The sequence below is a fragment of the Triturus cristatus genome, chromosome 8 (genome assembly GCF_964204655.1).
Source record: "Triturus cristatus chromosome 8, aTriCri1.1, whole genome shotgun sequence".
NCBI lineage: Eukaryota > Metazoa > Chordata > Amphibia > Caudata > Salamandridae > Triturus > Triturus cristatus.
The window spans coordinates 741,861,464-741,888,473 of record NC_140591.1 but is presented as its reverse complement, the minus strand read 5'-3'; the positions used below and the strand labels follow the sequence as shown (position 1 = coordinate 741,888,473).

The window sequence follows — 27,010 nt, the reverse complement described above, 5'->3', positions numbered from 1 at the left end:
ATCACGACGGAGGCCCCAACCCTTCCCTGCACCACTGTGCAAATGTACCCCCTGGCACATTGTAAGTTGGGAAATTCAGTTACCATGAATACTGTGGGTCCCTGAGGGCCCACTAGTCCACCAGGTACTTCCAATAAGTGCCACATAGCTAGTTTGCAGAGAGGTGGACCGAGGCCACGCTCCTTTTTACACCACTCTACAAACGTGCCTCTTGGCGCACTGCTGGTGGGGCGACGAGGTCCTCTTGTGTCCTGAGGACCTCAGGAGACACAAGATTACCTCATCGTCCCACCAGCAGTGCGCCAAGAGGTGCGTTTGCAGTGTGGTGTAAAAAGGGGCGTGGCCTCAGACCACCTCTCTGCAATCCAGCTATGTGGCGCTCACTGGAGGTACCTGGCGGGCTAGTTGGCCCCCAGGGACCCTCAGTATTCAAGGGGACATAATCCCCTAACTTAGAAAGTGCCAGGGGGTGCATTTGGAGAGTGGTGGAGAAAGGGGGCGGGGCCTGTGTCTACCTCTCAGCAATCCAATTTACTCCTGAGGGACTTCAGGGCCCAAGAAGACCTCCTGATACCTCCTCTAAGTACTATGCAGCGGAATTCCTGAGTGTTGGTTGGACGCCCAGCACCCTTTCTCCACCACTCTGCAAATATGACTACTACTTAAAGAAGCATCTTTTTGCGCCTCTGATTTAGAGGTAATTTTAATCCCTCTGCCCTATTATGTACTAGGGACTTACAGAGGAAGTCATGCCAATCACAGGGATACCCCAACGCATAGTGTTCCCTAGTATGTGTAGGTGTTTTCACTGTATTTTAAATGTGTTTCAGCATAGCACTGGCTCTAGGCCTAGTTGGTCAGAGGCAGTTACCACCAGTACCCGACAGCAAAATTTGGGGGTACAGGAAGACTTTGCTCCTCTGTTGGTTCTTTGTGAACATCTCTTGCTTCTTTCTGCACCTTTCTTCGTCTTTCTGCGCATGTTCTACCTCTGTAGGCATAGTTAAACATTTGCATTTAAAAAACCTTTGAAATTCACTGAAAAAAAAACACAGGTTTCAGGGACGTTATAGTTAGTCGGACATTTCACTCGTACAAAACCAGAGAAATTCATCCTTTATAGTTAGTTCAGCTAACTGTAACTTGCGCCCCCGCAATGCACTGCTGATGACGTCACATATTACATCCTTCATGACATGGTCAGTGACATCACTGATGACATTACTGATGACATCTCAAATAACATCACTGAGAACATCACTGAGAACATCAGCCACGTGATAATCTGATGCACCTCCTCACACTCTAATATAACCTATGATACACCCACTCTAAAATACAAACTACCATTTTTAAAACCACAGACAAATCAATACCAGTTACTACATACCCTGTCACTGATTCCTAGGTCTACACACACATCCACTCATTCACCCATACAGTCACTCATACCTGCAGTCACTCATCAATACAGTACTATCATATGCACTCATACACCTATACAGACACTCATACACTGCCTCTCATCCATAGACTTAGTCACACACCTAGTCAGTTACACAAAGAATCAATCACACTCCCATTTATTCACCTATACATTTATACACACACCACCTCACTTGTTATGTTATGTTAATTTGGTATTTATAGAGCGCGTGGCTATTCCGAGGAGTGTCCCGGTGCTAAGCAAAAAACCACATAACCGCAGAAATGTATATTATATATATATTATATATTCACGGAAAAAAAACAGGTTTCAGAGACATTATTTGAGATGTCATCAGTGATGTCATCAGTGATGTCACTGACCATGTCATGAATGATGCAATATGTGACATCATCAGCAGTGCATTGCGGGCGCGCGAGTTATAGTTAGCAGAACTTACTATAATGGAGGAATGTTTTTTTCTGTGAATTTCTAAGGTTTTTTAAATGCTAATTTCTAACTATAACGTCTCTGAAACCTATGGTTTTTCAGTCAATTTCAAAGCTGTTTTAAATACTAATTCCTAACTATAACTATAAATGCTAATTTTTAAGTGTGATAGTTAACAATTTTTTTGTACTGGTTATCTACAGTTTAAACTGTTTATTTATAAATATTTTATTCATTAAATAACATTTTTCTGAAAATTGCAAAAAAAAAGTTACAACATTTTTTTTTTCATTTTTTATTTTAATATATTTATATTTTCTTTTTTTAAAATGTTTCCAATCTCTTTTCGGAGTTGCACACTCAAAGCATACACATCACGGTGCGTGCACGGATTCTAGCCGCCATTTTAGAAAAGTCGTGAAGGATCCGCGTACGGTGTGCGACGGCTGCATGTTTTTCAGTTACATCATATACATTTAATATTGCGTGATGTGCCCGATCAGTATGCGACCAGTCCGCGACTCCTGCCCTTGCGCATTCACGACACATGCGCATTACGTTACGAGATGCTTGCACAGTGGCGCGTTCCGCGTGACTTCATATACGTGCTGGGGCGCGCTGGGTGCACGACTCCCGCACAAAAATGTTATGTTCCAAAATGATATGTATGTGTCTTTAATATACATATTAGGGCAAGAGATTATCTAAGATATTCATAAAAATAATATATTTGTACTTATAATAAACGTATATTATTTTTAAATATATTTTCGTGAAGTCGGGTGCCTGCATCGTGAGTGCAGAGTACCAGGTCAGCAGAGCCATTGTAGAGCCAGAGAACCAGGTCAGCAGAGCTGCTCAAGAGCCTAAGAAGAGGGTCAGCAGAGCTGCTCTAGAACCAGAGACCCAGGTCAGCAGAGCTGCTCTAGAGGCCGAGAACCAGGTCAGCAGAGCTGCTCTAGAGGCCGAGAACCAGGTCAGCAGAGCTGCTGTGGAGCCAGAGAAACCAGGTCAGCAGAGCTGCTCTAGAGCCAGAGAACCACTCTCTACTACTCTCTACTACACACTCCACCTCTACCCCTCTACACCTCTACACCTTTACCTCTCTACACCTCTACCTCTCTACACCTCTACCTCTCTACACCTCTACACACACACATATGCACATATATATATATGCATTTATATATATATATATATATATATATATATATATATATATATATATATATTACCTACTGGCGGTCGCCAGTAGGTAGTTATAGTTAGGACCACGTTTCCATAGGAAATCCTCAACATTCTATTTTGAATAACTTTGGCGCCGGTTGACGAATCCTCGCGAATTTTTCAAAATAGGTGGGGCGCTACGCTCCGCTCCTACCCGGAAAGTCTCGGGGGGATTCGTAAAGCGGGGGCTGGGATAAAAGGGGGGTCCCAAAACGCGTTTTTCCCATGCATTTTTCCATAGGACCTTTAGACAGGGCTACAGCCCGAACGGCTGAACAGAATTACTTGAAATTTGGCAGAGAGGTAGTCCTCAGGTCAAGGAAGTGCCTTTTGTTGGTTTGGTGTAAATCTGTTCAGTAGATTCTGAGAAAATAGCCTTTAAATCAATATATATATATATCTGAGCCAGCTTATGGTGCGCTTACGGTGCGCTTACCGTACGCGTACGGTGGCGTGCGCGAGCGCGATTCTGATTGGCTGTTAAATCTAAGTAAACATTAGAATCGGTCGAAACCAGGAAGCGGCGGCCGCCATTTTCTGTCTCGCACTGTGAGGGAGGGGCTGTAAACAAAGGGAAAAAACATATAAAGGGGCTGTTTAGACAGCGCCCATGCACATAGCCATGTTAGTTGAGTCCTCAAAGATCCCCCAAGGCCAAAAACGGTAAATTTTTATTTTTTGAAAATTTCGCCGATTACGCTTACCGTACGCGTACCGTGCGCTTACGCTAAAAAATATATAAAAAAAAAAAAACGCACTCTCTGTGCATGGCATATTATTGTCATCACTTACAAATTAAATTTAACAGATTACCTATCACAAGGAAGCGCATAATATGTCCTCCATGTGCGCACGGTGCGTTACGTGGACACGCAGTGCGCGTAGCGCACTGCGTGCCCACCTTGCGTGTACGGCACTAACTGCGTAAAGTGGGAGCGCGGTGCGCGAAGCGCACCGCGTGCTCACTGTGCGCGCACGGAACGAACTGCGTTAAGTGGGCGCGCACGCCACGAATGGCGTAAAGTAACTTAGCATTTAAAAAACCGTACAAATTCACTGAAAAAACCATAGGTTTCACACACGTTATAGTTAGGAATTAGCATTTAAAAAACCTTGCTAATTCACTGAAAAAACCATAGGTTTCACACATGTTATAGTTAGCTGGAAATTTTACTGATAAAAAACCAATGAAATTTCCCCGTTATAGTTACTGTAAGCAACTATAACTCACGCGACCGTAATCCTCTGCTGATGACATATGTGTCTTTATGAAAAAAAAAAATTTGTAATATATGTATAGCTAAAATTTAATGGAAGAAGACATGGGCAAATACGTGTCTAAATACAGTATTAGCATCAGCAGAGGATTGCGGTCGCGTGAGTTATAGTTGCTTCTTAGTTCCAGCTAACTATAACATGTGTGAAACCTATGGTTTTTTCAGTGAATATATATATATATATATATATATATATATATATATATATATATATATATATATATATATATATATATACATACATAAACATATAATCTGCATATCTATATAAATACAAATATAAATGCACGCATACATATACATATATGTTATGTACATGAAAGTTTGAAAAACACTAATACAAGCAAAGCTAAAAAGCCACCTAATTACAAATAGAATTGCTTTAACTTAAACGAGGGCGAGACCTATTGCATTTTCAATGCTTGTTTACTTTGGTTCCATCAAGAAGGCATTCAGATGTGTCACACATTTGCCAAAAATTCTGAATGGTAGCACTCTAGTTGCTCATTAGATCACTGTAGTAAAGCTACTGCTCACCAGGGAAGTCTGCTGCTGGTACTCAAAGTGCATGTTTCAGTCTGCATGTCAGAAGTTTTTAATTAAATAGAAGAGGATTGGAGAAAGTCACTCAAAATGTGCCCTAATTTTTCTTTCTGCAGCACTAATCATACTTTCTATGGCAAAATGAACCCCCTCATTTTGTTCCTTTTTAAATTAAATCTTTTAAGAGTTACCACTTTATTCCAATCAAGATGGCTTCAGGTGCGCCATACGTTTAAGTAGGACTGCTAGCGCTCTAGTTGTTCTTTAGAACACTCTGGGAAGCTGCAGTAGAACATAAAGGAATCAACTGACAGTCTCTGCCCTTGTTGGATGTACATGTTTTACAGAGAATGTCAGACTTCATTCTCACATGACTGGGAAAGATAATGTGAATTTACAGGAAATATGCTCTCAGTTTAGCTTATAGATCACCTTCCAAACAGCTGCGGGAAAAGCATGAGAAAATAGTTACACCCCTCACACAATGACAGGGCGGGAGCCTCGCGGCTCCCGCCCTGTCATTGCAAACTGCTTTGCTTCATTGAAGCGAGAGCAGGGAAACCTGCTCTCGCTTCAATGAAGCAAAGCAGATTGCTTTTCCACATGTGGAGCAGCATGTTAGCTGCTCCCCATGTGGAAAAGCAATGCCATCTCCCGCAGGACGCGGGGAGCCGGCTGGGACCGTGTGGGGCAATAAGTGGCTATAGGAGGGGGGCAAGGCAGCCCCCCTCCAAAATAAAAAAATAAAAAATAAAAGGCCATGCCCGGGGGATGGGGTCCCCGGGGCAAATTATGGCCTCAGGAGCCAAAAAATACAAATTGGGGGCAGGTCCTGGGGGATGGGGTCCCCCTGACCATGTCATGAATGATGTAATATGTGACATCATCAGCAGTGGATTGCGGGCGCGCGAGATGTAGTTAGTACAACTAACTATATCGGAGGAATTTCAATGTTTTTGTTCGAGTGAAATGTCCAGCTAACTATAACACCCCTAAAACCTATTGTTTTTTCAGTGAAGTTTTTTTAACTGCCAATTCCTAACTATATAAGGCCTGAAACCTATGGTTTTTTCAGTGAATATACACACACATATACACGCACATATATGCACACACACACACACACACACACACCTACCTACCTACCTACCGGCCGCAGTCTTGCTTTTATTTCTGGTGTGTCCTGGTGTTGGAAAGCGTTCCCCGGGGAGGCTGCGGAATGCGTTCCCGACCACCCTGAGGCCCACCTTTCCCAGAATTAGGCCGAGCAAGAGCAGGGAGGCCCTTCCTGGAAGGGTCTCGCACCTAGGATCGCACACGCTGCGCTTACTCTCTCTTCGGATATAGGGACACCACACAGTAGGTCGTTATAAGGCAATAAACTTTTATCGGTAGTTGTCAGGGATCTTTATGATCCGGCAGGCAGGTGCAATATTAATGCCACAAGTGGCAGTGATCTCGTGATGGAGGGAGAGGGGTAGCGGGACAGTCTTTCAATCAGCGTCTCTGCGAGGTATCCGGCGCACAGCTCTCAATCCTCGAGCTGAAGGGATGTTGCTTCTCTTGGCAATCTCTGCCGTTTCTCGTGGAGGAGCGGGCCGCGAGTCACTCAGCAGGCACCGGAGGTTTGTAGTTTGGGGAGCCGCGACGGCGTCAGCAGGGCTCAGATGGTTCAGACTTCGGGGAGCCGCGACGGCGTCAGCAGGGCTCAGATGGTTCAGAGTTCGGGGAGCCGCGACGGCGTCAGCAGGGCTCAGATGGTTCAGAGTTCGGGGAGCCGCGACGGCGTCAGCAGGGCTCGGATGGTTCAGAGTTCGGGGAGCCGCGACAGCGTCAGCAGGGCTCAGATGGTTCAGAGTTCGGGGAGCCGCGACAGCGTCAGCAGGGCTCAGATGGTTCAGAGTTCGGGTAGCGTTCTTCTGTTCGGTGAGCGATCGAGCCGCGACCAGGTCAGCAGGCTCTCGTCAGTCCAGGTCTTCTCTGCCTCTCGTCCCTTCAGCACCCCTTGTTATACTCCCCCTCCTCTTTGAAGTCCGGAGTCCTCACGGAGAGGGGTCTGGTGCCTGGGGGGCAGTGTGTCGGGGTTTCCTGTCGCTCAGCCCCTTGACCTGTTCAGATGTGTCCTGGAGGGACTCCAGACGCCCAGCAGGAGAGGCGCCCGCTCACCGGGGGCCTGGTGGCCGATCGAAACCTCCCTCGGGGAAGAGACCAGAGGTGTGACAGAGTCGGCGCCTCTCGGTCTGGTTTGGGGGGGGGTTTCGTTCTCCCTCGGCCGGGCATGCGTGTTGGGGATCTGGTCGGCCATCGGGATGTTGGCCCACGGAAGCCGGAAGGCCGTGCCCACGAGGTTCGGCGTGTTTGTAGTGTGACTTGCTGGTCGGGAGGGCCCAAGCCACGAGGCCGGTCTCACACGTGCCCCCCCCAGCTGAAAGGCGGGGAGAACTACCCATCCACTTTGGAGTTCAACTCGCTGAAGTGGAATAATCGGGACAGGCTGTCCGCGTTGGCGTGGTCAGTCCCGGGGCGATGTTCCACAGTGAAATCCATCCCCTGGAGAGAGATGGACCAGCGTAGCAGCTTGGGGTTTTCCCCTCGCATCTGCATCAACCACTGCAGGGGTCGATGATCTGTTTGCACTTGGAAGTGTGTTCCGAACAGGTAGGGCCGTAGCTTTTTGAGGGCCCAGACTACGGCGAACGCCTCTCGTTCAATTGTGCTCCACCGCTGTTCCCAGGGCAGCAACCTTCGGCTGATGAAAGCTATGGGCTGATCTATGCCTTTGTCGTCGTATTGTGAGAGGACTGCCCCGATGCCGTGTTCCGAGGCGTCCGTCTGGACCACAAACTCCTGGGCGTAGTCGGGTGCTTTGAGTACTGGAGCCGCGCACATTGCGGCCTTTAGGGTGTCGAACGCCTTCTGGCAGGCGGGAGTCCAGTGTATTTTCTTGGGGTGTTTTTTGGAGGTTAGTTCTGTGAGAGGGCCTGCGATGCTGCCATAGTTTTTAATAAACCTGCGGTAGTAGCCGGTGAGGCCCAGGAAGGCTCGGACTTCCGTTTGGGTTGCAGGTGGTTCCCAGGACAGGATGGCGTCGATCTTCGGCTGGAGGGGGGCGACCTGCCCACTCCCCACCTGGTGCCCCAGATAAGTTACGGAGCCGTGCCCAATTTGACATTTGCTAGCTTTGATGGTGAGGCCGGCCCGGCGTAGAGCCAGCAGGACTTGACGGAGGTGCTGGAGGTGCTCGGTCCATTGGGAGCTGAAGACTGCTATGTCGTCAAGGTATGCTGCGCTGAACCCCTCTAGTCCGGCCAGGACCCTGTTCACCAGCCGCTAGAAGGTGGCCGGGGCATTTTTCATTCCGAATGGCATCACTCTAAAGCGGTAGTGCCCATCCGGGGTGGAGAAGGCGGAGCGCTCCTTGGCTCCCTCGGTGAGGGCAATCTGCCAGTACCCACTGGTCAGGTCGAAGGTGCTGAGGTAGCAGGCGGCCCCAAGGCGGTCAATGAGTTCGTCGGCACGGGGGATAGGGTGAGCGTCTGCTCAGGTGACCGCATTGAGGCCTCGGTAGTCCACGCAGAATCTCAGCTCGGGGGCAACACCCGGGGTAGTCGCTTTCGGGACCAGGACTACCGGGCTGGCCCAGGGGCTGTCGGAGGGCTCAATCACACCAAGGTCTAACATCTTTGCCACTTCAGTCTGGATGCAGGTCCGGACCCGATCAGGGACCCGGTAGGCCCGATGTTTCACTGGCGGGCTGTCTCCGGTGTCCACGTCGTGGACACACCAGCTGGTGACCCCGGGGGTCAGGGAGAAGAGATCCGCGAACTGCCCTAGTAGCTGGCGGCAGTCGTCGGTCTGTTGGGCTGTGAGGGCGGTCGACAGTCTCACCCCCTCCACGGATCCATCGGTTTCCTTCGCCCCCAGGGGGTCTGGGAGGGGCTCGGTGTCTTCTTCGGCCCCATCATCGGTGGCCAGGAGTAGACTTAATTCGGTCCGCACAAAGTGGGGCTTCAGGCGGTTCACGTGGAGAACCCGGAGGGGGTTCCGCGGGGACTGCACATCGATGAGATTTATTTATTTATTTATTTAGCGATTTGTAAAGCGCCTGGTGACCCAAGGGCATCCCCGCGCTATAAAAATTTGCTGTCCAGATGAGAGGGAGGAAAGAAGGGGGATGACATTATTTAGGGAATAAAAGTGTTTTCAATTTTTTTCTAAAAATCAGATAATTGGATTCCAGTCTAAGGGTACGTGGGAGGGAGTTCCATCCAGTGGAAGCTTTCACTGAGAAGCGTCGACCTCCAGTGCGTGTCTTTTTAAATTTGGGGATGTCGGACCTCAGGGATCTGGAGGTTTTATATGGAGTAACCAGGTCGCTGAGGATCGAAGGACCACCTCCATTGATCAATTTGTATGCCGTGCACATGGCTTTGAATTCCACTCTTTGGAGCACAGGGAGCCAGTGCAGGGCATTGATAGCAGGTTTCGCTGACACTCTGGAGGGAAGGTTCATGAGTAGACGGGCAGCTGCATTCTGTGTTCGTTGCAGTTTCGCCAGGGTGGCCTCAGGGGCTCCCAGGTAGATCATGTTACTGTAGTCCAAACGTGATAGTATGAGCCCTTGGACCAGTAGTTTCCTGGCTGCGGGGGGGGGAGTAGGGGGAGAATCCTGCGGGTAGTACGCATAAGCCCAAAACAGGTTCCTGCAGTTTTGGCCGCTTGCGTTTTCATGGAGAGCTCGGGTTCTAACCATACTCCTAGGGTCTTAATTTCATGTTTCGGGGTGGGAATTTCTCCGAACACGTCTGGCCAGACCGCTGGGGGGATGGTCACCCATTGCTTTCCCATGAGCATCACTTCGGTCTTTGACCCATTTAGTTTTAGTGATGACTCACACATCCAACCGTGGATTTCCGTAAGGCAGTTTGCCAGCTTGTCTGGTTGGTCGTCTAGTTGGGATAGGGAGACGACCAGCTGTGTATCATCAGCGTAGCTCACTATTTTTATACCGAATGGTATCACCACGTCTTCAAGGGGGGCCATGTAGGCATTAAAAAGCGTTGGGCTCAGGGAAGATCCCTGAGGAACCCCACTCATGAGGGGAAGAGTGGACGAGCGATGGTTGCCGTCCCAAACCTGGAACGTGCGCCCAGCAAGGAAGGACTCTATCCATCTGAGTGCCGTCCCGGTGAGCCCTGCTGTCGTCAACCGATTGAGGAGGACACGATGGTTGACTGTGTCGAAGGCTGCACTAAGATCCAGGAGGATCACTGCCACTGACCCTCCTGAATCTAGAATGCGCCTTGCCTCCTCGATGACGGCAAGAAGGGCAGTATCTGTGCCATGGCCCGGGCGGAACCCAGTTTGGGATTGCCGTAAGAGGTTATTCACCTCGAGAAACTGAGACAATTGTCCGTTGACCAATTTCTCGGCTACCTTGCTGATACCAGGGAGGAGTGAGATTGGCCGGTAGTTGGCCATATCTGCTGGGTCTAGCTGGGGTTTTTTAAGGACCACTGCACTCTTCCAGCTAGCGGGAACCGATCCCCGGGCAAGTGAGCTGTTAATAAGCTCCGTGATCGTGGGAATGATGACGGGGGCTACAGTTTTAAGGAATCTAATGGGTACAGGGTCCAAAGGTGATCCGCTTTTCATTTTGGTCAAGGTTGCTTCTACCTCTTTGCAGGTTACTGGCCTAAATGTCGCAAGTTGAGGGCGTAAGCTGCTTCCAGACTGGTTGGGGGGTGAACCATTGTCCATGTAGCTAGAGGGACAGGAAGGGGGAAGGGATGCTAGGATGCGGGCAATTTTGTCGTTAAAATAAGTGGCTAATTCGTTGCTTCGGTCCACAGGGGGGATAATAGAGGACGGAGTGGTAGGTACTTTCAGAAGCTCTTTTACAATTAGGAAAGATTCCCTGGCTGAATTAGTGGATTCTTGTATCCGAGTATCATAATGGGAAGCTTTAGAGAGCCTAATAGCAGTTTTATATAATCTAACTGAATTTTGGTAGGCTTCCTTGCAGGCATGCTGCCAGTCTTTCCTCCAAAGTCGTTCGGCTCTCTTACAATTTTTGCGTAATTTTTGCGTAATAGACGAAGTTCCGGTGTATACCACGGGGCGGAACCTAGTTTCCCATTTTTGTCCTCCCGAGTCCTAAATGGGAGTACAAGATCCAGGGAGGTAGTAATCCATTCTCTATATTTACTATCGGCGACAACCGGGTCTTCTGCGTAAGCAGGGGTAGTTGACTTTAGGGTCCTGGCCCATTCTTCAGTGGGGAGCCTGGACCAGGCCCTGTCCCTGGTATAAGTGGGCGGTTTTTGAGGTTTCCTAAAAGTTCCCGGTAGTTGGAAGGAGACTAGAAAGTGGTCCGTCCAAGGGAGGGGAAGGGACTCACTAGCTAGCATAGTGAGGGAACTTGTGAACACAGGGTCCAGCAAGTGACCCTTATTGTGAGTAGCTCCAGAGTTTAGAAGGCGGATGTCAAGGGCCGCCAGATCAGTGATCAGGTCGACAGCCCCAGAATCTAAGGGGTCATCGAAATGAATATTCAGGTCTCCTATTATCATAAAATTAGTGATGGAGTGGGCCTGTGTAGCTACTGTGTCCAGGAGAGTACTCGCAAAAGGACCTGGATGACCAGGGGGGCGGTACACTAGGATCCCTGAGAGAGAGTTAGTCGGGTCTAACTTAATTGTAAACTGCAGGCTTTCAGAATCGGGAATATGCGCGTCATTAGTATTGCAGAGGAAATGGTCCTGATGAATAATGGTGACACCACCACCCCTACCTAGGGGACAAGGTAGGGACTGGATGAGGAAGCCCGGTGGGGTTGCTAGCACCATATCTGACTCCGAGTGGGCAGAGAGCCACGTTTCCGTCAGGAAAAGGACGTCTATGTCATGGTCTTCTACGAGGTGGTTAATCAGCGTCGCGTGTTTCGGGAGAGAGCGGCAATTCAGGGAAGCGAGTTTGAGGGCTGAGAGCTTGGGGGCTCGAGTAGGGAGAGTAAGCTGGACTGGATGGCAGTAAGTACAGCTGATGAATGGTCCATTCAGGTCGTGAACATACTCACAGGAGGAGGCGATGGGGGGTCTGAGATTTAGGAGGTCCCGACGGGAGTAGCTTACCTTCGGGGCAGCTTTATCCAGCAGGGGTTCTGGCCCTCGGCCCTGCCGTGCGCGGACGGGCGCAGACGGGCTTGCATTTGGCGCGCCCGCTGCGCGCGTCCGCTGCACGGCCAAAGAGACCGTCCCATGATAAAGGGGTGGTGGTGGGCGTGGCCGAGCGTCAGGGGGCGTGGCCAGGCTCGAGGGCTTGTCAGGATGGCGGCAAACACCGAGGCAGCTCTTCGGTCAGCTGTGCGGTGTGCGGGGATACCGGTGTGAAACAGGAATAACAGTGAGTTTTTAAAACAGAGTAACAGGTTTAAAAACAAGAATTACAGAGTAAAACTCCCGGCTTCCGCCTCAGGAGACAACAGCAGCACTAATGCGCGTAGGGACGGAGTCGCGCTTTAAGTAGTGTGATGGTGGGCGTGGCCGAGCGTCAGGGGGCGTGGCCAGGCTCGAGGGCTTGTCAGGATGGCGGCAAACACCGAGGCAGCTCTTCGGTCAGCTGTGCGGTGTGCGGGGATACCGGTGTGAAACAGGAATAACAGTGAGTTTTTAAAACAGAGTAACAGGTTTAAAAACAAGAATTACAGAGTAAAACTCCCGGCTTCCGCCTCAGGAGACAACAGCAGCACTGTGACTTGGCTCTTCAGCTCGATCACCTTGAAGGGCCCAGTCCATTTATATTGGAGAGCACAGGGTCTCACCGGGGCCATGACCCAGACTTGTTGGCCTGGCTGAAACTCGACTAGCGTAGCATTCTGGTCATACCAGCGCTTCATCTCTTCTTGACTGGCCTCGAGGTTTGCTTCTGCGAGTTCCCTGAATTTTCGGGTCTGGTTGCGGAGCGCCAGGATATATCGGAACACGTCCGAAGGGGTCCCCCGGGGGGTGGCTTCCCACCCCTCCTTGACCAGGCTCAGGGGTCCTCGGACGGGGTGTCCATATAACAGTTCGAATGGGCTGAATCCCAGGGATTTTTGGGGAACCTCCCGGTAGGCGAACAGGAGACATGGGAGGAGGACGTCCCACCTCCGGCGTAGGGGTTCCTCGAGGCCCATGATCATCCCTTTCAGTGTCTTGTTAAAGCACTCGACTAGGCCGTTTCCTTGGGGGTGGTACGGGGTGGTGAATTTGTACGATACTCCGCACTGCTGCCAGAGGGACTTCATATATCGGGAGATAAAGTTCGTACCCCGGTCACTCACGACTTCGCGGGGGAACCCCATGCGGGAGAATATCCCCATCAAGGCCCGGCCCACCACGGGGGCCGTCACGGTGCGGAGAGGGATGGCTTCGGGGTAACGGGTGGCATGGTCCACCAGGACGAGGATGAACCAGTGGCCCTGGGCGGTCTTAGGGTCCAGTGGTCCGACAATGTCGATTCCTACCGGCTCAAAAGGGGTACTGACGACGGGGAAGGGTTGGAGCGGAGCCTTGCGCTTGCCCCCACTCTTTCCGCTGGCCTGGCACGTGGGGCAGGACTTGCAGTGGGCCTCCACATTTGCTCGCATCTTGGGCCAATAGAAGTGGGTGACGAGTCGCTGGTAGGTCTTATCCTGGCCTAAGTATCCAGCCAGGGGTACATCATGGGCCAGGCCCAGGAGAAGACTTCGGAAGCGTAGGGGTACTACTAGTACTCGGGCCGATCCCAACTCGGCCGACTTCTGTTCACTGTACAGCAGTCCGTTCTCCCAGTATACCCAGTGGGTGCCAGTCCGGTCGCCTGCTGCTTGGGCTTCGGCCTGTTGTCGGGGTCCAATGAGGGACGGGCAGGTGGATTGTTCTTGGCAGAACTCTTCACGGGAGGGGCCCCCTTCGCAGGGCCACGGTGCCAGTTCTGGCAAGTCCCCAAGTTTGGTCAGGTTTTCGGGGTTGGCAGGCCCGGATTCTTCGCCGGGGGCGGTTGGTTCGTCCAGAAGGGGGTCGTTGGCCTCTGGTGGTGTATCCTGGCTCTCGGGGATGGTGGCGGTGTTCAGGGACATGGCCTCTCCCCCCTCGGAGGAAGGCGCCCGGAGAGTCATCGAGCGTGTGGTGGCGCATACCCACTCCGGTAGGCCCATCATCTTGAGGTGGGCCCTTCGTTCCACTGGTCCCCACGGGGAGTTCTCCAGGTCGTTGCCCAGGAGGCAGTCCACGGGCTGGGAGGTTCGGACCGCTACTTTTAACTTGCCGGTGACTCCCCCCCATTCGAAGGGGACTAGGGCCATTCGGCAGAGGCTCTCGGAATTGTCTGATGATATGACGGGGCAAAAGGCGCCAGGCAGGATCTGATCCTCGGAAATCAGGTGACAATGGACCGCCGTGACACTCGCCCCCATGTCCCGGAGCCCCTCGATGCGGTGACCGTTGACCGTTACCTGCTGTCGGTACTTCTTCGTGTTGGCGGGCAGGGGCGTTCCGGGGACCATCTCTCGGTCCCCTAGGGAGACCAAAGCCATGGCGGCTGGTTCCCATTCTTCGGAGTCTTCCATCTCTTCTCCCAGGGCTACCGAGGCCATCTGTTGAGCCGGCGGGGTGGTGGTGGCGGTCCGCTGGTACAGGGGACACTGGGGGTCGCTGGCATAGTGTCCGGTCTGTTGGCAGCGGAAGCAGGTGATTCTCACTCGGGGCCCCGGCCTCCCTGGTGGCCCGGTGCTGGCTGGAGGCGGAGCTGGAAAGGGCAGAGATTGTCCTCTGGGAGGGCTGAGCGGGGATCCCCCCGGGAGCTCCCTTTGCCGGCCTTGGTTCCCTCCGCCCCTCTGGCGGGGGGGTCCCTGACTGTGGCGACCGTAGTCTCCCACGGGGCCCCGGGAGGTCCGGGTGTTCACCCACCGGTCAGCCTCGACGGCTAGTTTCCGAGGGTCTGTGAGTTTGCTGTCCAGGAGGTGCTGGCGCAGCTCTACGAAGCAATTAGCGGCCAAGTGTTCCCATGCGATTAGGTCGAACAGCTCCTCAAAGGTGGAGACCTTGCTGCCCTTGATCCATCCGTCCAAGGCCCGGCTGTAAAAGTTCACGTACTCCACCCAGGTGGTACTGGGTATCTTTTTGCAGTCTCTAAACCGTTGCCGGTACATTTCAGGGGTGAGCCCATATCTGGCTACCAGGGCCTCTTTCATGTGACTGTAGGAGTTCATCACGGTGGAGGGCAGGTGCAGCAGGGTATCTCTCCCCTCACTTAGGAACCGGCCCCACAGCCCAGCCCCCCAGTCTTTCTGCGGGACTCAGTGGGAGGTCATGGCGACTTCGTAGGCCTTGAACCATTGCTGAATGTCGTCGTTCTTATAGTACTCTTTCACCACATCTTTGGGGATGTGGACCTTCGGTTCCACGGTGGAGGAGATGGGTTGGGTTTCTGAGGGTCGGGCCTCCGCCTTCTTGGCCTTGAGCTCGATTTCTTTTAGGCTACGTTCGTGCTCTAGTTGGAGTTTCTTTTCTTCGTGTTCTCTCTGTCGTTTCTTTTCCTCTAGTTCTCCTTGTAGGCGTAATTGTTCCACCGCCAGTTTTTTCTCAGCCAGTTTTATCTCTCCTTCGATTTTTAATTTTGCTAGTTCCAGTTCGTGGTTGCGACCTCTTTCTCGGTCCGCTAGTTCCTCTGGGGATAGGCCCCCCTCGGGGGCGCCATTACTCCCCGGGCTGCTTCGTGGTTCATTGGGGTGCTCTCCTTCTGTTTGTGTCCGGGGAGCTTCTGCCTCGACCCAGGTTTTTAATGCCCCCTGGAAGTCCTCTTTCGTGCTTAGTCCGGTGGTAGCGATTCCAAAGTCTTTGCAAAATTATTTCAGTTCTCGGTGCGTATAAGATTCTAACTGGTCTTTTTGAAATGCCGTGCTTGGGTTGGTGCCTGCGGCACCTAGGGAAGTTTCTCCTTCCATTTCTTCTTGGTAGTGCGTAAGCCGTCTACTGCACGATCTCTAGGTGTTGGCGCGGATCCCGTCGCCTGTCACCAAATGTTGGAAAGCGTTCCCCAGGGAGGCTGCAGAATGCGTTCCCGACCACCCTGAGGCCCACCTTTCCCAGAATTAGGCCGAGCAAGAGCAGGGAGGCCCTTCCTGGAAGGGTCTCGCACCTAGGATCGCACGCGCTGCGCTTACTCTCTCTTCGGATATAGGGACACCACACAGTAGGTCGTTATAAGGCAACAAACTTTTATCGGTACTTGTCAGGGATCTTTATGATCCGGCAGGCAGGTGCAATATTAATGCCACAAGTGGCAGCGATCTCGTGATGGAGGAAGAGGGGTAGCGGGACAGTCTTTCAATCAGCGTCTTATCCGGCGCACAGCTCTCAATCCTCGAGCTGAGGGGATGTTGCTTCTCTTGGCAATCTCTGCCGTTTCTCGTGGAGGAGCGGGCCGCGAGTCACTCAGCAGGCACCGGAGGTTTGTAGTTCGGGGAGCCGCGACGGCGTCAGCAGGGCTCAGATGGTTCAGACTTCGGGGAGCCGCGACGGCGTCAGCAGGGCTCAGATGGTTCAGAGTTCGGGGAGCCGCGACGGCGTCAGCAGGGCTCAGATGGTTCAGAGTTCGGGGAGCCGCGACGGCGTCAGCAGGGCTCGGATGGTTCAGAGTTCGGGGAGCCGCGACAGCGTCAGCAGGGCTCAGATGGTTCAGACTTCGGGGAGCCGCGACAGCGTCAGCAGGGCTCAGATGGTTCAGAGTTCGGGTAGCGTTTCTTCTGTTCGGTGAGCGATCGAGCCGCGACCAGGTCAGCAGGCTCTCGTCAGTCCAGGTCTTCTCTGCCTCTCGTCCCTTCAGCACCCCTTGTTATATCATGGGCTTACTTTAAATGCTGCAGTTTACTAACTAATTGCAGGATTTTGGATGTAGGGGGCCCAGACTGAAAACAACAGTCTGGCCTTACCCCGACGTGACTACGGACCTACTGCTCTGCAGAACAACCCTTTATGTCCCATGATTTCACATGCACATTTCACACGTTTTTAGGTCTCGCCTGGCGAAAGCAGCGCATGCGCTGCTCTCGTCAGAGAGACCTTTTGGAATCGATTCTCCGCCGTGGGCTCATACACGCGTCTGCATGGACAAAGATGGCTACTCTCGCCATCTGTCCAATGCAGACAGCATGCGCGTGTCCGTGGGAGAGTGGACAGTCCCACGCAATTTTTACTTCCCATCGCACACGCGCATGGTGGCATGCTTTTAAATAGCATGGCCTCAGCGCGATAGCTTTCACTTTCGCGCGGCCCTTTTTTTTTTTTAAGGGATGCCTGTTGCCACGAGAGCATGGGACCCCTTTATGGACGGATGAGTGGCGGAGGTAAAGGAAGTCACAGGGAAGAGAGCTGCTGCTCTGGGTAGATGTTACTAGTGCTTGCATCACCATGTGCGCCAGTGAGTGTTTGCAAACACCACCATGACTCTCACTGCAGGCGCTGGCTGCCGATTTTACTTATGGTCAAATGGAGAGCCGCGAGGCGCTGAAGCAGTGTGGCTGTGAGCTCTTTCAGCGCCGCCTATGCCACTGGGCGTACCATTTAGGGGGTGTTCGGGGAGCGCGTCTTGCGTTTTTACTTGCTGATTAGGCGCGATGTGTCCCAAACTCTCTCACGGTGGATGTTTCTTTCACGAGAGAAGTTCGGGCTTAGTCGAATTTAGGAACCACCGAGGTCGCCTCCGAGGATACACAGAATGCCGTTTACAAACATCTTAGGTCCATGCCGTCCAGCACAACTATCCGCTCTCGAGAAGGAATGTATACAAACTACTAGGCTTTTCTACTTGATGTTCTTACCTCCGACGCCGTATAAAATGCTCACGCATCTTCACTTACACCCCTGGTTACTAACAGGACTTGCATATCCTAACACTTAAGTAATGTCTTAAGGTAATCACATTTATGCAAAGTAAAAAGATGTTACAGTCCACTACTGTTGTTCGCTGGATCCTACAAGCACCCTGCCAATGAAAAAACAGTCAGTTTCTCATGCAGTTATTACATGTTTTCCTTTTTATGGGTTTGAGCAGTGCAGTTCGAATTACTGAATTGAATGGATGAATGAAAGAATAATAGGACTTGTGTACACAATGGTAAATCAAGGAGTGTTCTGGCACTGAACAGACTGGCCATAAAGAGTGACTTCTCAATCGTCATGTAGAATAAACCAAAACGTTTTCTAAGCTTTTCGAAAATTTAATTCATCCTGAAGTGTCCTGGAGCTTGAATAGAATGCTATTCCAAGCTCGCGCAGCCAGGGAGGTGAAAGAGGAAGCGCCTCTCTTTGATCGTTTACATCGAGGAACTGCAACCAGGAGAGCATTGGTGGAATGACGTGCTCTTTCCAGTCGATAAGGTCGAAGCCTCGAGTTAAAGGGCTGGAGTTATGTTTTATTACATTTACAGCAATTTGTTTACCCCCCTTGAGTCGTTATCTCCACTGATGCTGGAAATGCAGATCTAAAAGGCAATTTGGCTGCTTGAGGAAAAGACCGCTTATTAGACAATTTAGACCCAATGTATGCTTGGACCCTCACACTTGGCGCTCTTTTTGGCAGCTTATGGGTTGCTCACACGTCATCTGCACTCACTCCGTGGGACGGTGCTGCGTGCCTACGGTTATGTGGGGAGCGGTGAGGAGCTTTGACTGCTCCAGCTATTGTATCTCGCTGGCCACTTGATGTACACTTTTCAGTGCCGCCATCATGGCGGTGTTCATTGGCACCGAAGTGATCGCCACATACACACGATCACACAGAATGTCTGACCACCCAGCAACAGGCAAGCAACCTGTGCCTGAAATTGAACCCCACTATTTGTCAACATTTGTCACTGAATGACTACGTGATTGTAGGCAGGTGCCTCCTCGCAAGCAGGATGTGAAGCGAAATTCTGGTTGCAGACGTTGAGATGTGGCCTAACAGACAGAGCAGCTGATTTGGCACTGGGGAGCCAGGCACCAGTCCCGCCATGGCTCCCCATACGGGGTTTCTGGGTAAAGCACTTCATCTACCCGTGCCTATAAATTAAAAACAATATATATCCATTAAAAAAATTAATTTGACTTTGTGTGAGGTAAACTGTTGCAGTGTAAACCGTTCTAATGCCCCTGGCCCTAGTTCGTGTTATATAAAATTGCAAAACAAATGTCGAGGCAGTAAAAACAAGCAGTGGCATAACCAGTAGGCCTGGCTTTGACAAACTGTGATATTTAATGTTTAAAAAAATATATAGATCTTGCTAGTATAAGCCGTAAAAGGACCCAAACGAAAAAATGCTTCCTCATACACAGTCAGCTTGCAATAAACGTTAAAATATTTTAAAAAATTGTATTTTTTTTGTTTTGTACTATTGGATTTGAATTACTGTAACAACAAAACACATTTTGAATAATGAGGGTAATAATAAAGGATAAGGATTAGAAATAAAAAAGGATTAGCAAAGTAAAGTCCTGGCTCACCAATTTTTCATTTCTAGACAGATGTCTGCACAAAATCAAGAAAGAATACCATCAATCCCAGTGAAAGAGAGCCAATAGCTGACATCGGCTGACCCAGAGTCCCACGCTGTATACTGTGATGGGTGAAAGCAGTAATATGGAAGACAGGTGAACAGACCAATTGTTGAAGAGGACTAACCTAAAACCCCTCTACGTCTGTATTGCGTATGCATGATTTATGATTTCTGTATTACATGGAGCTGGTGAGGCAGCTAAAGTTGCCTCGATGCCAGACCCAAAAACAGAAGTGACGTGGACTCTCGCTGGCGCCGCGCCTGATCTGTAATCTTCATTATTTCCCCTTCTTTATGCAGTGAACTCATTCTCACCCAAGGTTTCAAATCCGGAAGCGTCAGCCCTCGAGAAGCGGGTTCACTCCCTCCCTACAGCTCAGTGTATCCTGAGCCTGCCTGGGAAGTTGCCTCGGTGGATGGTCACAGACTTCAGCACTAGTGAACAGCTCGGCGGCTCAAAGCGCCTGTGGCAGAGATCGGAGTATGCTGCCTCGGTGAATGTAGCGCCTATTACAGATCTGTGTGCAAGAGGCGCTTGGTCACAGGCTCCACCAGTAGTGAGACAGCTCAGTGGCTCAAAGCGCCTGTGGCAGAGATCAGGGAGTGTATCTTGGAGTAAGAGAGCTGGTTGGGCACAGCAGCCTGCTGGGAGATGGGTGTAATCAGCAGGGAAGTGTATCCTACGGGCCAGATTTCAGATCGTAATAAGACAGCTCACTCGGTTACTGCACCTGTAGCATAGACCTGTGTTTGCACAGTTCCCAGTAAGCTGACTCGGTGGGTTAATGCACCTACGGCAGAGGGGGCTCATTGGGTAACACGCATGCGCAATAGCTTGCTGAGGTCCCTGTAAGTAACCTAGCTGAGTCGGTTCATGCGCCTCCTGCAGAGAGCTCCATGATGTAATGTCTTACGGTCTAGTTGCCCAAAAGACCGTCCCACTGCATCCGCGGGCCAGGCATGGCCTGCGGGGTTACAAATAAAAGGAGCCGCCCGCTCGGGGGCGCGGTCTCCAAACGGACTGGCTGTTGTGGGCTGAGTGTGTTCGCCGGCTCCGCGAGTCGGGCCCATTAGCATTTCCGAGCCCCTAAATAGGCCGCGCTACACTGGCGACGAAGGCGGGAGATCAAACGACCCGCGCACCAGCTGCCGAGCACACGCCGCGCACCGGAAAACAAACAAAAGCAGATCGGAGCGCCGAACAATCAGCGCACGTGCGCACACGCACACCAGGCATCACAGAAAGCACCCGGCCTCGCAGCAGTGCCGAGAATTGTGGGAAATAACCACGGTGAGTGCATCCTCAATACCTATTCCACGAGGACAGCCAGCCCACTACAAAGAGAACTACACACAAGTTCAAGGCCAAAACCGACCCTAGTGCAGGCATGCTAACAGTGAGCTGAGCCCCAAGGAAGACTGCTGGGAAAAGGAAAAAAAAATACACAAAAGGGGGAGAAGAGGAGCACATGCTCACAGCACACCCTCGGAGATCCACTGCCACAAAATTGCTACAGGCCCACAATATCACAAGCAAGCAAGAGAGGGATAAACCACCTGCCCCACGAGGACAAGGGAACAACCAACACTCAGCACACTCAGCACAATGGGAGATAACGACCAAGGGGCGGCACCAGGCCCAGAGGCCGCACCAGGCCAAGCAGCAGTATTGGCCCATGCCCCATTCCAACACGCGGCATCAGGTGTCCTACCCCCGTTCAGTGAGCTAGAAGACCCCGCGACAGCCTCTCCCCGATGGAAAATTTGGATAGAACAACTCAACAACTACTTTATCGCAACCAGGGAGACAGACGACACAGTGAAAAGATCCCTGCTCCTGCACTATGCAGGGGACGAAATCTTCAAGTTATTCAAGCATTTGCCCAACACAGGAGCAGCCGCCGATTACAACGCGGCGGTAGCCGCCCTCAACGCCTATTTTGATCCTTAGTTGAACCCAGATTTCGAAGGGTTCAAATTACGACAAGCTCGGCAGAGAGAAGGGGAGTCGATGGACGTATTCTATGCCAGGCTGCCAGCACCTGCACAGAAGATGACCAGCCAAAGGAGATACGCGCACAACTGATCCAAGGGTGCCGAGACAAGACGTTGAGAGGGCTCATTCTGCACCAACCGAAGATCGCGCTTTAAGATATGCTAGTACTAGCCAGGTCACACGACCTGTCGGCAGCCAGAGCAAACGAGATGGACCAAGCACTTATCAAACCCCAGGGACGGTCCGAAACTATCAAAACAGAACGGGCAGATGTTCTCCGAGTCGAGCCAAGCCAAGCGGAGACTCATTCAGAAGTTCAAAGCCGTGGACATGAACCACATGCTGCAAAAGACTGCCCCGCGCAAGGGAAAACGTGCACCAACTGTGGAATACCCAACCACTTCACCTCCGTATGCCAAAGACGCACCAGAGGCCGCGAGTTCTGAAACCGAAGACCCCCAACAAAGGCGGTACGGCAACTGTCAGTAACAGAAGAACTGCCGCCAGAAGACTCGAAAAGGAAGGGCAGGAGATACCAAGAGCAAGTGATGACTCGTCGGACGATGACGACGGAGAAGCGTACCTGATCTCGTTTGCACAGGAACTTAAAGCTACGCCGCAGGCCTCAACCAACGTGTGTAGTCCACGTGGCGGGGACGGAAGTGAAAGCAGTCATCGACACGGGTGCCACAGTTAATGTGATGGGCCTTCAACAATATCGGCACCTAAGGCCCTGCCCTCCAGTGACGCCATCCAAAACCAAGATCTACGCCTACGGAGTGGACACCCCTCTTCCATTGAAGGGGAAGATCACAGTTCCCGTCAAGGCAGACGACCTTGAAGTAACGACGACAATCCACGTCATCGATAGGGAAGCCGACACCCTACTAAGCAGCCACACTGCAGAAGACCTTGGGTTGATTTCTTTCGCAAGGAGAATCCAGACTCACCAAGTAGAGGAGCTGCTTAACCAATTCAGTGAGCTGTTCCAAGGACTTGGACGCATCAAATGCAACCCAGTCAAACTACACATTGACAAAACAGTTGTCCCGGTCGCCCTGCGACACAGGAGAGTCCCATTCCACCTGCGGCCGCTGGTAGAAAAAGAGCTAGAGACCCTGGAAAAACAAGGCGTCATTGAAAAGGTGTCGGGACCAACACCGTGGGTGTCCCCAATGGTCATCGCGGAAAAGCCGAAGCAGCCAGGAGCGATACGACTCTGTATCGATATGAGGTTGCCTAACAAAGCAATACGGAGGGAACGCCATATCACGCCAACAATGGATGATATCATCGCAGATGTAAACGGGTCAAAGTGGTTCTCAAAAATCGACTTAAATGCAGGATACCACCAGCTCCCGTTATCCAAGGAAAGCCGCTACATCACCACATTCAGCACCCACCTAGGGTTACGAAGATATAAAAGACTCAACTTCGGAATATCTTCAGCGGCGGAGGTGTTCCAAAACACGATACGGGAAATGCTGTCAGGATTACCCGGTGTGTTAAACGTCAGCGACGATATTTTAATCCACTCGGCGATGGCCGCGGATCACTACAAACACGTTCGCAACACACTGACACGCCTCAAAGAACACGGGCGACCTTACATAAGGACAAGTGCCAGTTCTTCCAGCCTTCTCTAGAGTTCTTTGGGTACGTGTTCAACCAAGAAGGCATCCAGGTAGACCCAAGGAAATCACAATCCATCAAGGACGCACCCGCACCGACAACACCGACGGAAGTGCGCAGTTTTCTAGGTATGGCAACATACTACGGGAGATTCATCCCAGGATTGGCCACTCGAGCGGAACCCCTACGAGCCCCCACCCGATCGGATGCAAAGAGGCAATGGGGGCAAAAAGAAGAGGAGGAAGTTCCAAGGAATAAAAGATGCCCTTCTAGGAGAAGCCACGCTGGCCTATTTTGACCCAACGAAGCAAACTGAAGTACTCATGGACGCAAGCCCAGTGGGGTTTGGCACCGTGCTGGCCCAGGAACACGAACCAGGTCACTGGGCAGCATTATTCTTCGCTAGTAAGTCCCTGACACCCACCGAAACCAGATACGCTCAAATTGAACGAGAAGCGCTGGCCATCAAGTGGGCCTGCAACCACTTCCATCTATACCTCAAAGGACAACCGTTCACAATGGTCACAGACCACCAACCACTAGTGCCACTCTTCAAAGGGACGGCTCCTCACCCACCCCCGCGCATCGAGAGATGGGCAGTTCAGCTGCAACCGTATGAAATGGAGGTGGTATACCAGCCAGGAGCCAAAAACCCCGCAGATTTTCTATCCAGACACCCCATCCCGGGTGACACACAGGAGGACACGGAAGACGTCAAACAGTACGTGCACCTAGTATCCACAGAGGTCTGTCCCCTGAACATGACTCTGGAGGATATCAAAGAGGCCGCTACCACAGATGCGGTATACAACAAGACCCTGAAGGCAGTCCAAGAAGGATCGTGGACAAATTATCTGTGACAAGCTAACTCCTGGCGCCCAGAAGAGCGAGAACACACAGCGAAAATGTGGTATATACGAAATGAACTCAGCGCCACAAGCAACGGGCTCCTGCTCCGAGGGCCCAGGCTGGTGATACCGCGAGCCCTACGGCACACGGTGGCGCAGCTGGCCCACGGAGGGCATCAAGGAATCACAAAAATTAAAGCCAGGATGAGGGAGAAGGTCTGGTTCCCGGAGCTGGAGAACATGGTGGAAGAATACGTCCGGCGATGCCCGCTGTGCCAGTTGACCAGCAGCCCAGAAAAACCTGTTCCGGTGATCACTGAAGACGCGTGCACCGTCCCATGGTCAAGAGTAAGCATAGACTTTGGGAGTTTCCCCGGAGGGAAACACACCCTGGTACTCGTGGATGCGTTCTCGAAGTACCCAGTCGTAGAACCAGTGACGTCCAAAGCATTCGCCCATATAGAACCCATCCTAGAGAAAGTATTTGCCATGTTCGGGTTCCCACATAAAATCCGCAGCGACAACGGGCCGCCGTTTCAGGGAGCCGAGTTTGCCACCTTCCTAAGACAGGGAGGAATACATCACCGGCGGATAACCCCTCAGTGGCCGCAGGCCAATGGCGATGTGGAACGCTTTATGCGCACACTAAACAAAGTGTTTTGCATCGCGGGCGTAGAACTAGCGGACCCGGAAAAATGACTCCACGAGTTCCTATGGGAATATCAGAGCTCGCCACACTGCACCACCCAGAGAAGCCCGTGGGCACTGATGCTTCATGGCCCACGGAGAGATCTACTTCCCACCTGCTCGGGGTGGTCGCCACCCCCAATGGAGGCCGAGGACGTGCAAGACCGGAGAGTCCGCCGAAATCAACGAGCAAGTCTCCGTCGCCGGGCCACACCGAGGATACTCCACACGGGGGCCACTGTCCTCCTGAAGGACCGCCGCCCCGGAGGAAAATTCAGAACGAACTATCCAGGGCCATGGACAGTCACCACGAATCGTGGGACAATGGTAACCGCCCAAAAAGGAGGAGAGGAAGTATCCCGAACGAAACGTGTCCTGGTTCAAGGAAGTGCCCCCAGAACACCCCGGGAGGCACACAGAGGGACCAACAGGTAGCGCACCGACACAAGCACCAGAGACCACGGAGACCACCACCACCACCGGATCTGTGGCCAGCCCAGCCCCGGAGAGCGGACTTCCCACCAGTCCGCGACTGCGATGCTCTCCGCAACACTACAGCCTGAGGCCGAATCCTCGCCCCAGCCAGCGGTTGAATGACTTCGCCTGCTGAAGACGTCCCGAGGTGGCAGGCGACAGACACGCAAGTACCACCACTTCTGTGAACTATTTGAGTTGTAATGTTGTTTTCATTGACCGAGTTGGATAGGGATGTAATGTCTTACGGTCTAGTTGCCCAAAAGACCGTCCCACTGCATCCGCGGGCCAGGCGTGGCCTGCGGGGTTAGCTGTTGTGGGCTGAGTGTGTTCGCCGGCTCCGCGAGTCGGGCCCATTAGCATTTCCGAGCCCCGAAATAGGCCGCGCTACACATGCCAAATGCCCCAGTCCTGGAGATAGCTCTTGGTGTTAATGCACCTGCTGCACTGATCTCTCGCTCTCCGTCTGTTTGAACTCTGCAGGTCCACTTGAGTGCGAGTGAGATAGCTCAGCGGTCTATGCCCCTGGTGCTGAGATCTCTTTGTAACAGCAGACTCACTACGCTACACCATAGCTTAAACACACTGGCAAAGGCAATAGCTCTCGCTAAACACTTATAAGGTCCCAAAGGTGAGACCTATTGGCCATGCCAATGCTTGTTATAAAATGTAAATAAGTCCCTCTGCTCTCTGTCACGTCTGCACCCGATGCGGATATCATAGGAGCCCTGGCCTGTTATCGAGGAAGGCCTTTTGCCCATTACTCTTATCTGCCCCTGCTGCTGGTGTGATGACACCTCCTCTGTCCTTCGCTGCACAGTTTGTGCCCCTTTGACCTCATTCATTGTAGACGGTGTAAAAGCGCAGCTCCCCTCTAATGTCCTTCTTACTCCCATGCTGCGTGGCCCTTGTTTTCCCCTGGCTTTATAGCCACATTTAGCACCGCAGCACGAGATGCATCCCTCCTCCCCCCGTCTCTTTGTAAATCTGTCAGCTGTGCACCGGTCGCAGCCTGTGCGGGAGACGCGTAGCTTCCAAGCAGCACCCTTGTCGCCCCATCTGTCTCCATGCCCCCTCCACACCATTAGAGCTGTGGAGATACGGCTCCCCTGTGAGACCCACACCTACGGACCCAAGTTCTCGGTGAATCTCACCTCTGCCCTCGCCGCTTTGTTGTCGAGTCAGGTCCCCTGAAAAGCTGGTTTCCCCCTCGTCTCCCTCTGTGCTGCTCTCACATTTGCCCCTCGTCCATGGCATACCAGGTGTGGTACTTTTCAGCTGCCCTCAAGTCTGTCACCGCCACCTCTGCACGAGCCTACTTACTTACTTGCTCAGGCGTTCTAGCCCCTCCTTCTCTACAATTGGAAACTCTCCTGGGCGGTCTGAAGACGACGGAGGGCGGGGCATTCCCACACATATGTGTGCACCAAAAAAGACACGTGGGCAGGGGCTGTCCTTTGAAAAGAGAACCTGGAACCGTCAACATATGCCATGAGTCTCTAAATTGTTTAATAACGGCAACTTCAAACCATTCTTACAAGTAAAGAACAATGAAACGTTCAAGTGGAGCATACCTTTATCTGGTAGTTCCCTTTAAGGGGCGTGGTTTCATTAATTCTTCCACTAATGAAGAAGTGCCTGCTTGAGTTTACAGAGTGAAGATTTTGGGGTGGTTTTCCCACAACTGAATTTTGCCAAAATCAATGAATGCTTTTCTTTATAGAAAAGTTGTTCTAAGGTTTCATTAAGAATACAGATTATATACAGCCCGCTCCCCATTGCAACAATGGGGACATGGGACAGTATGACATAGGGAGAGGTGGTAGGGCTTGTGTGGAAATAGTCTTTGTGAAAAAAAAGAGCTCTACCGGTACTCATATCGTTTACTTGCTA

The 27,010-nt window shown here is 51.7% G+C and overlaps 1 protein-coding gene across 5 annotated transcripts in view; it reads right to left on the bottom strand.

Moving 5' to 3' along the window:
- The window catches only part of LOC146805001 (arylsulfatase D-like), a 439,444-nt gene extending 412,942 nt beyond the window's left edge, over positions 1-26,502 (bottom strand). For 3 of the 5 annotated variants that reach the window (XM_085622146.1, XM_085622145.1, XM_085622148.1), the window contains exon 1: positions 26,272-26,465. The gene's annotated coding sequence lies outside the window, so the exon portion shown is untranslated. Of the gene's footprint in view, positions 1-26,271 lie in introns of all 5 variants that reach the window. The other 2 variants (XM_085622147.1, XM_085622149.1) reach the window with 2 other exon arrangements.
- Between the last annotated feature and the right edge of the window lie 508 nt (positions 26,503-27,010).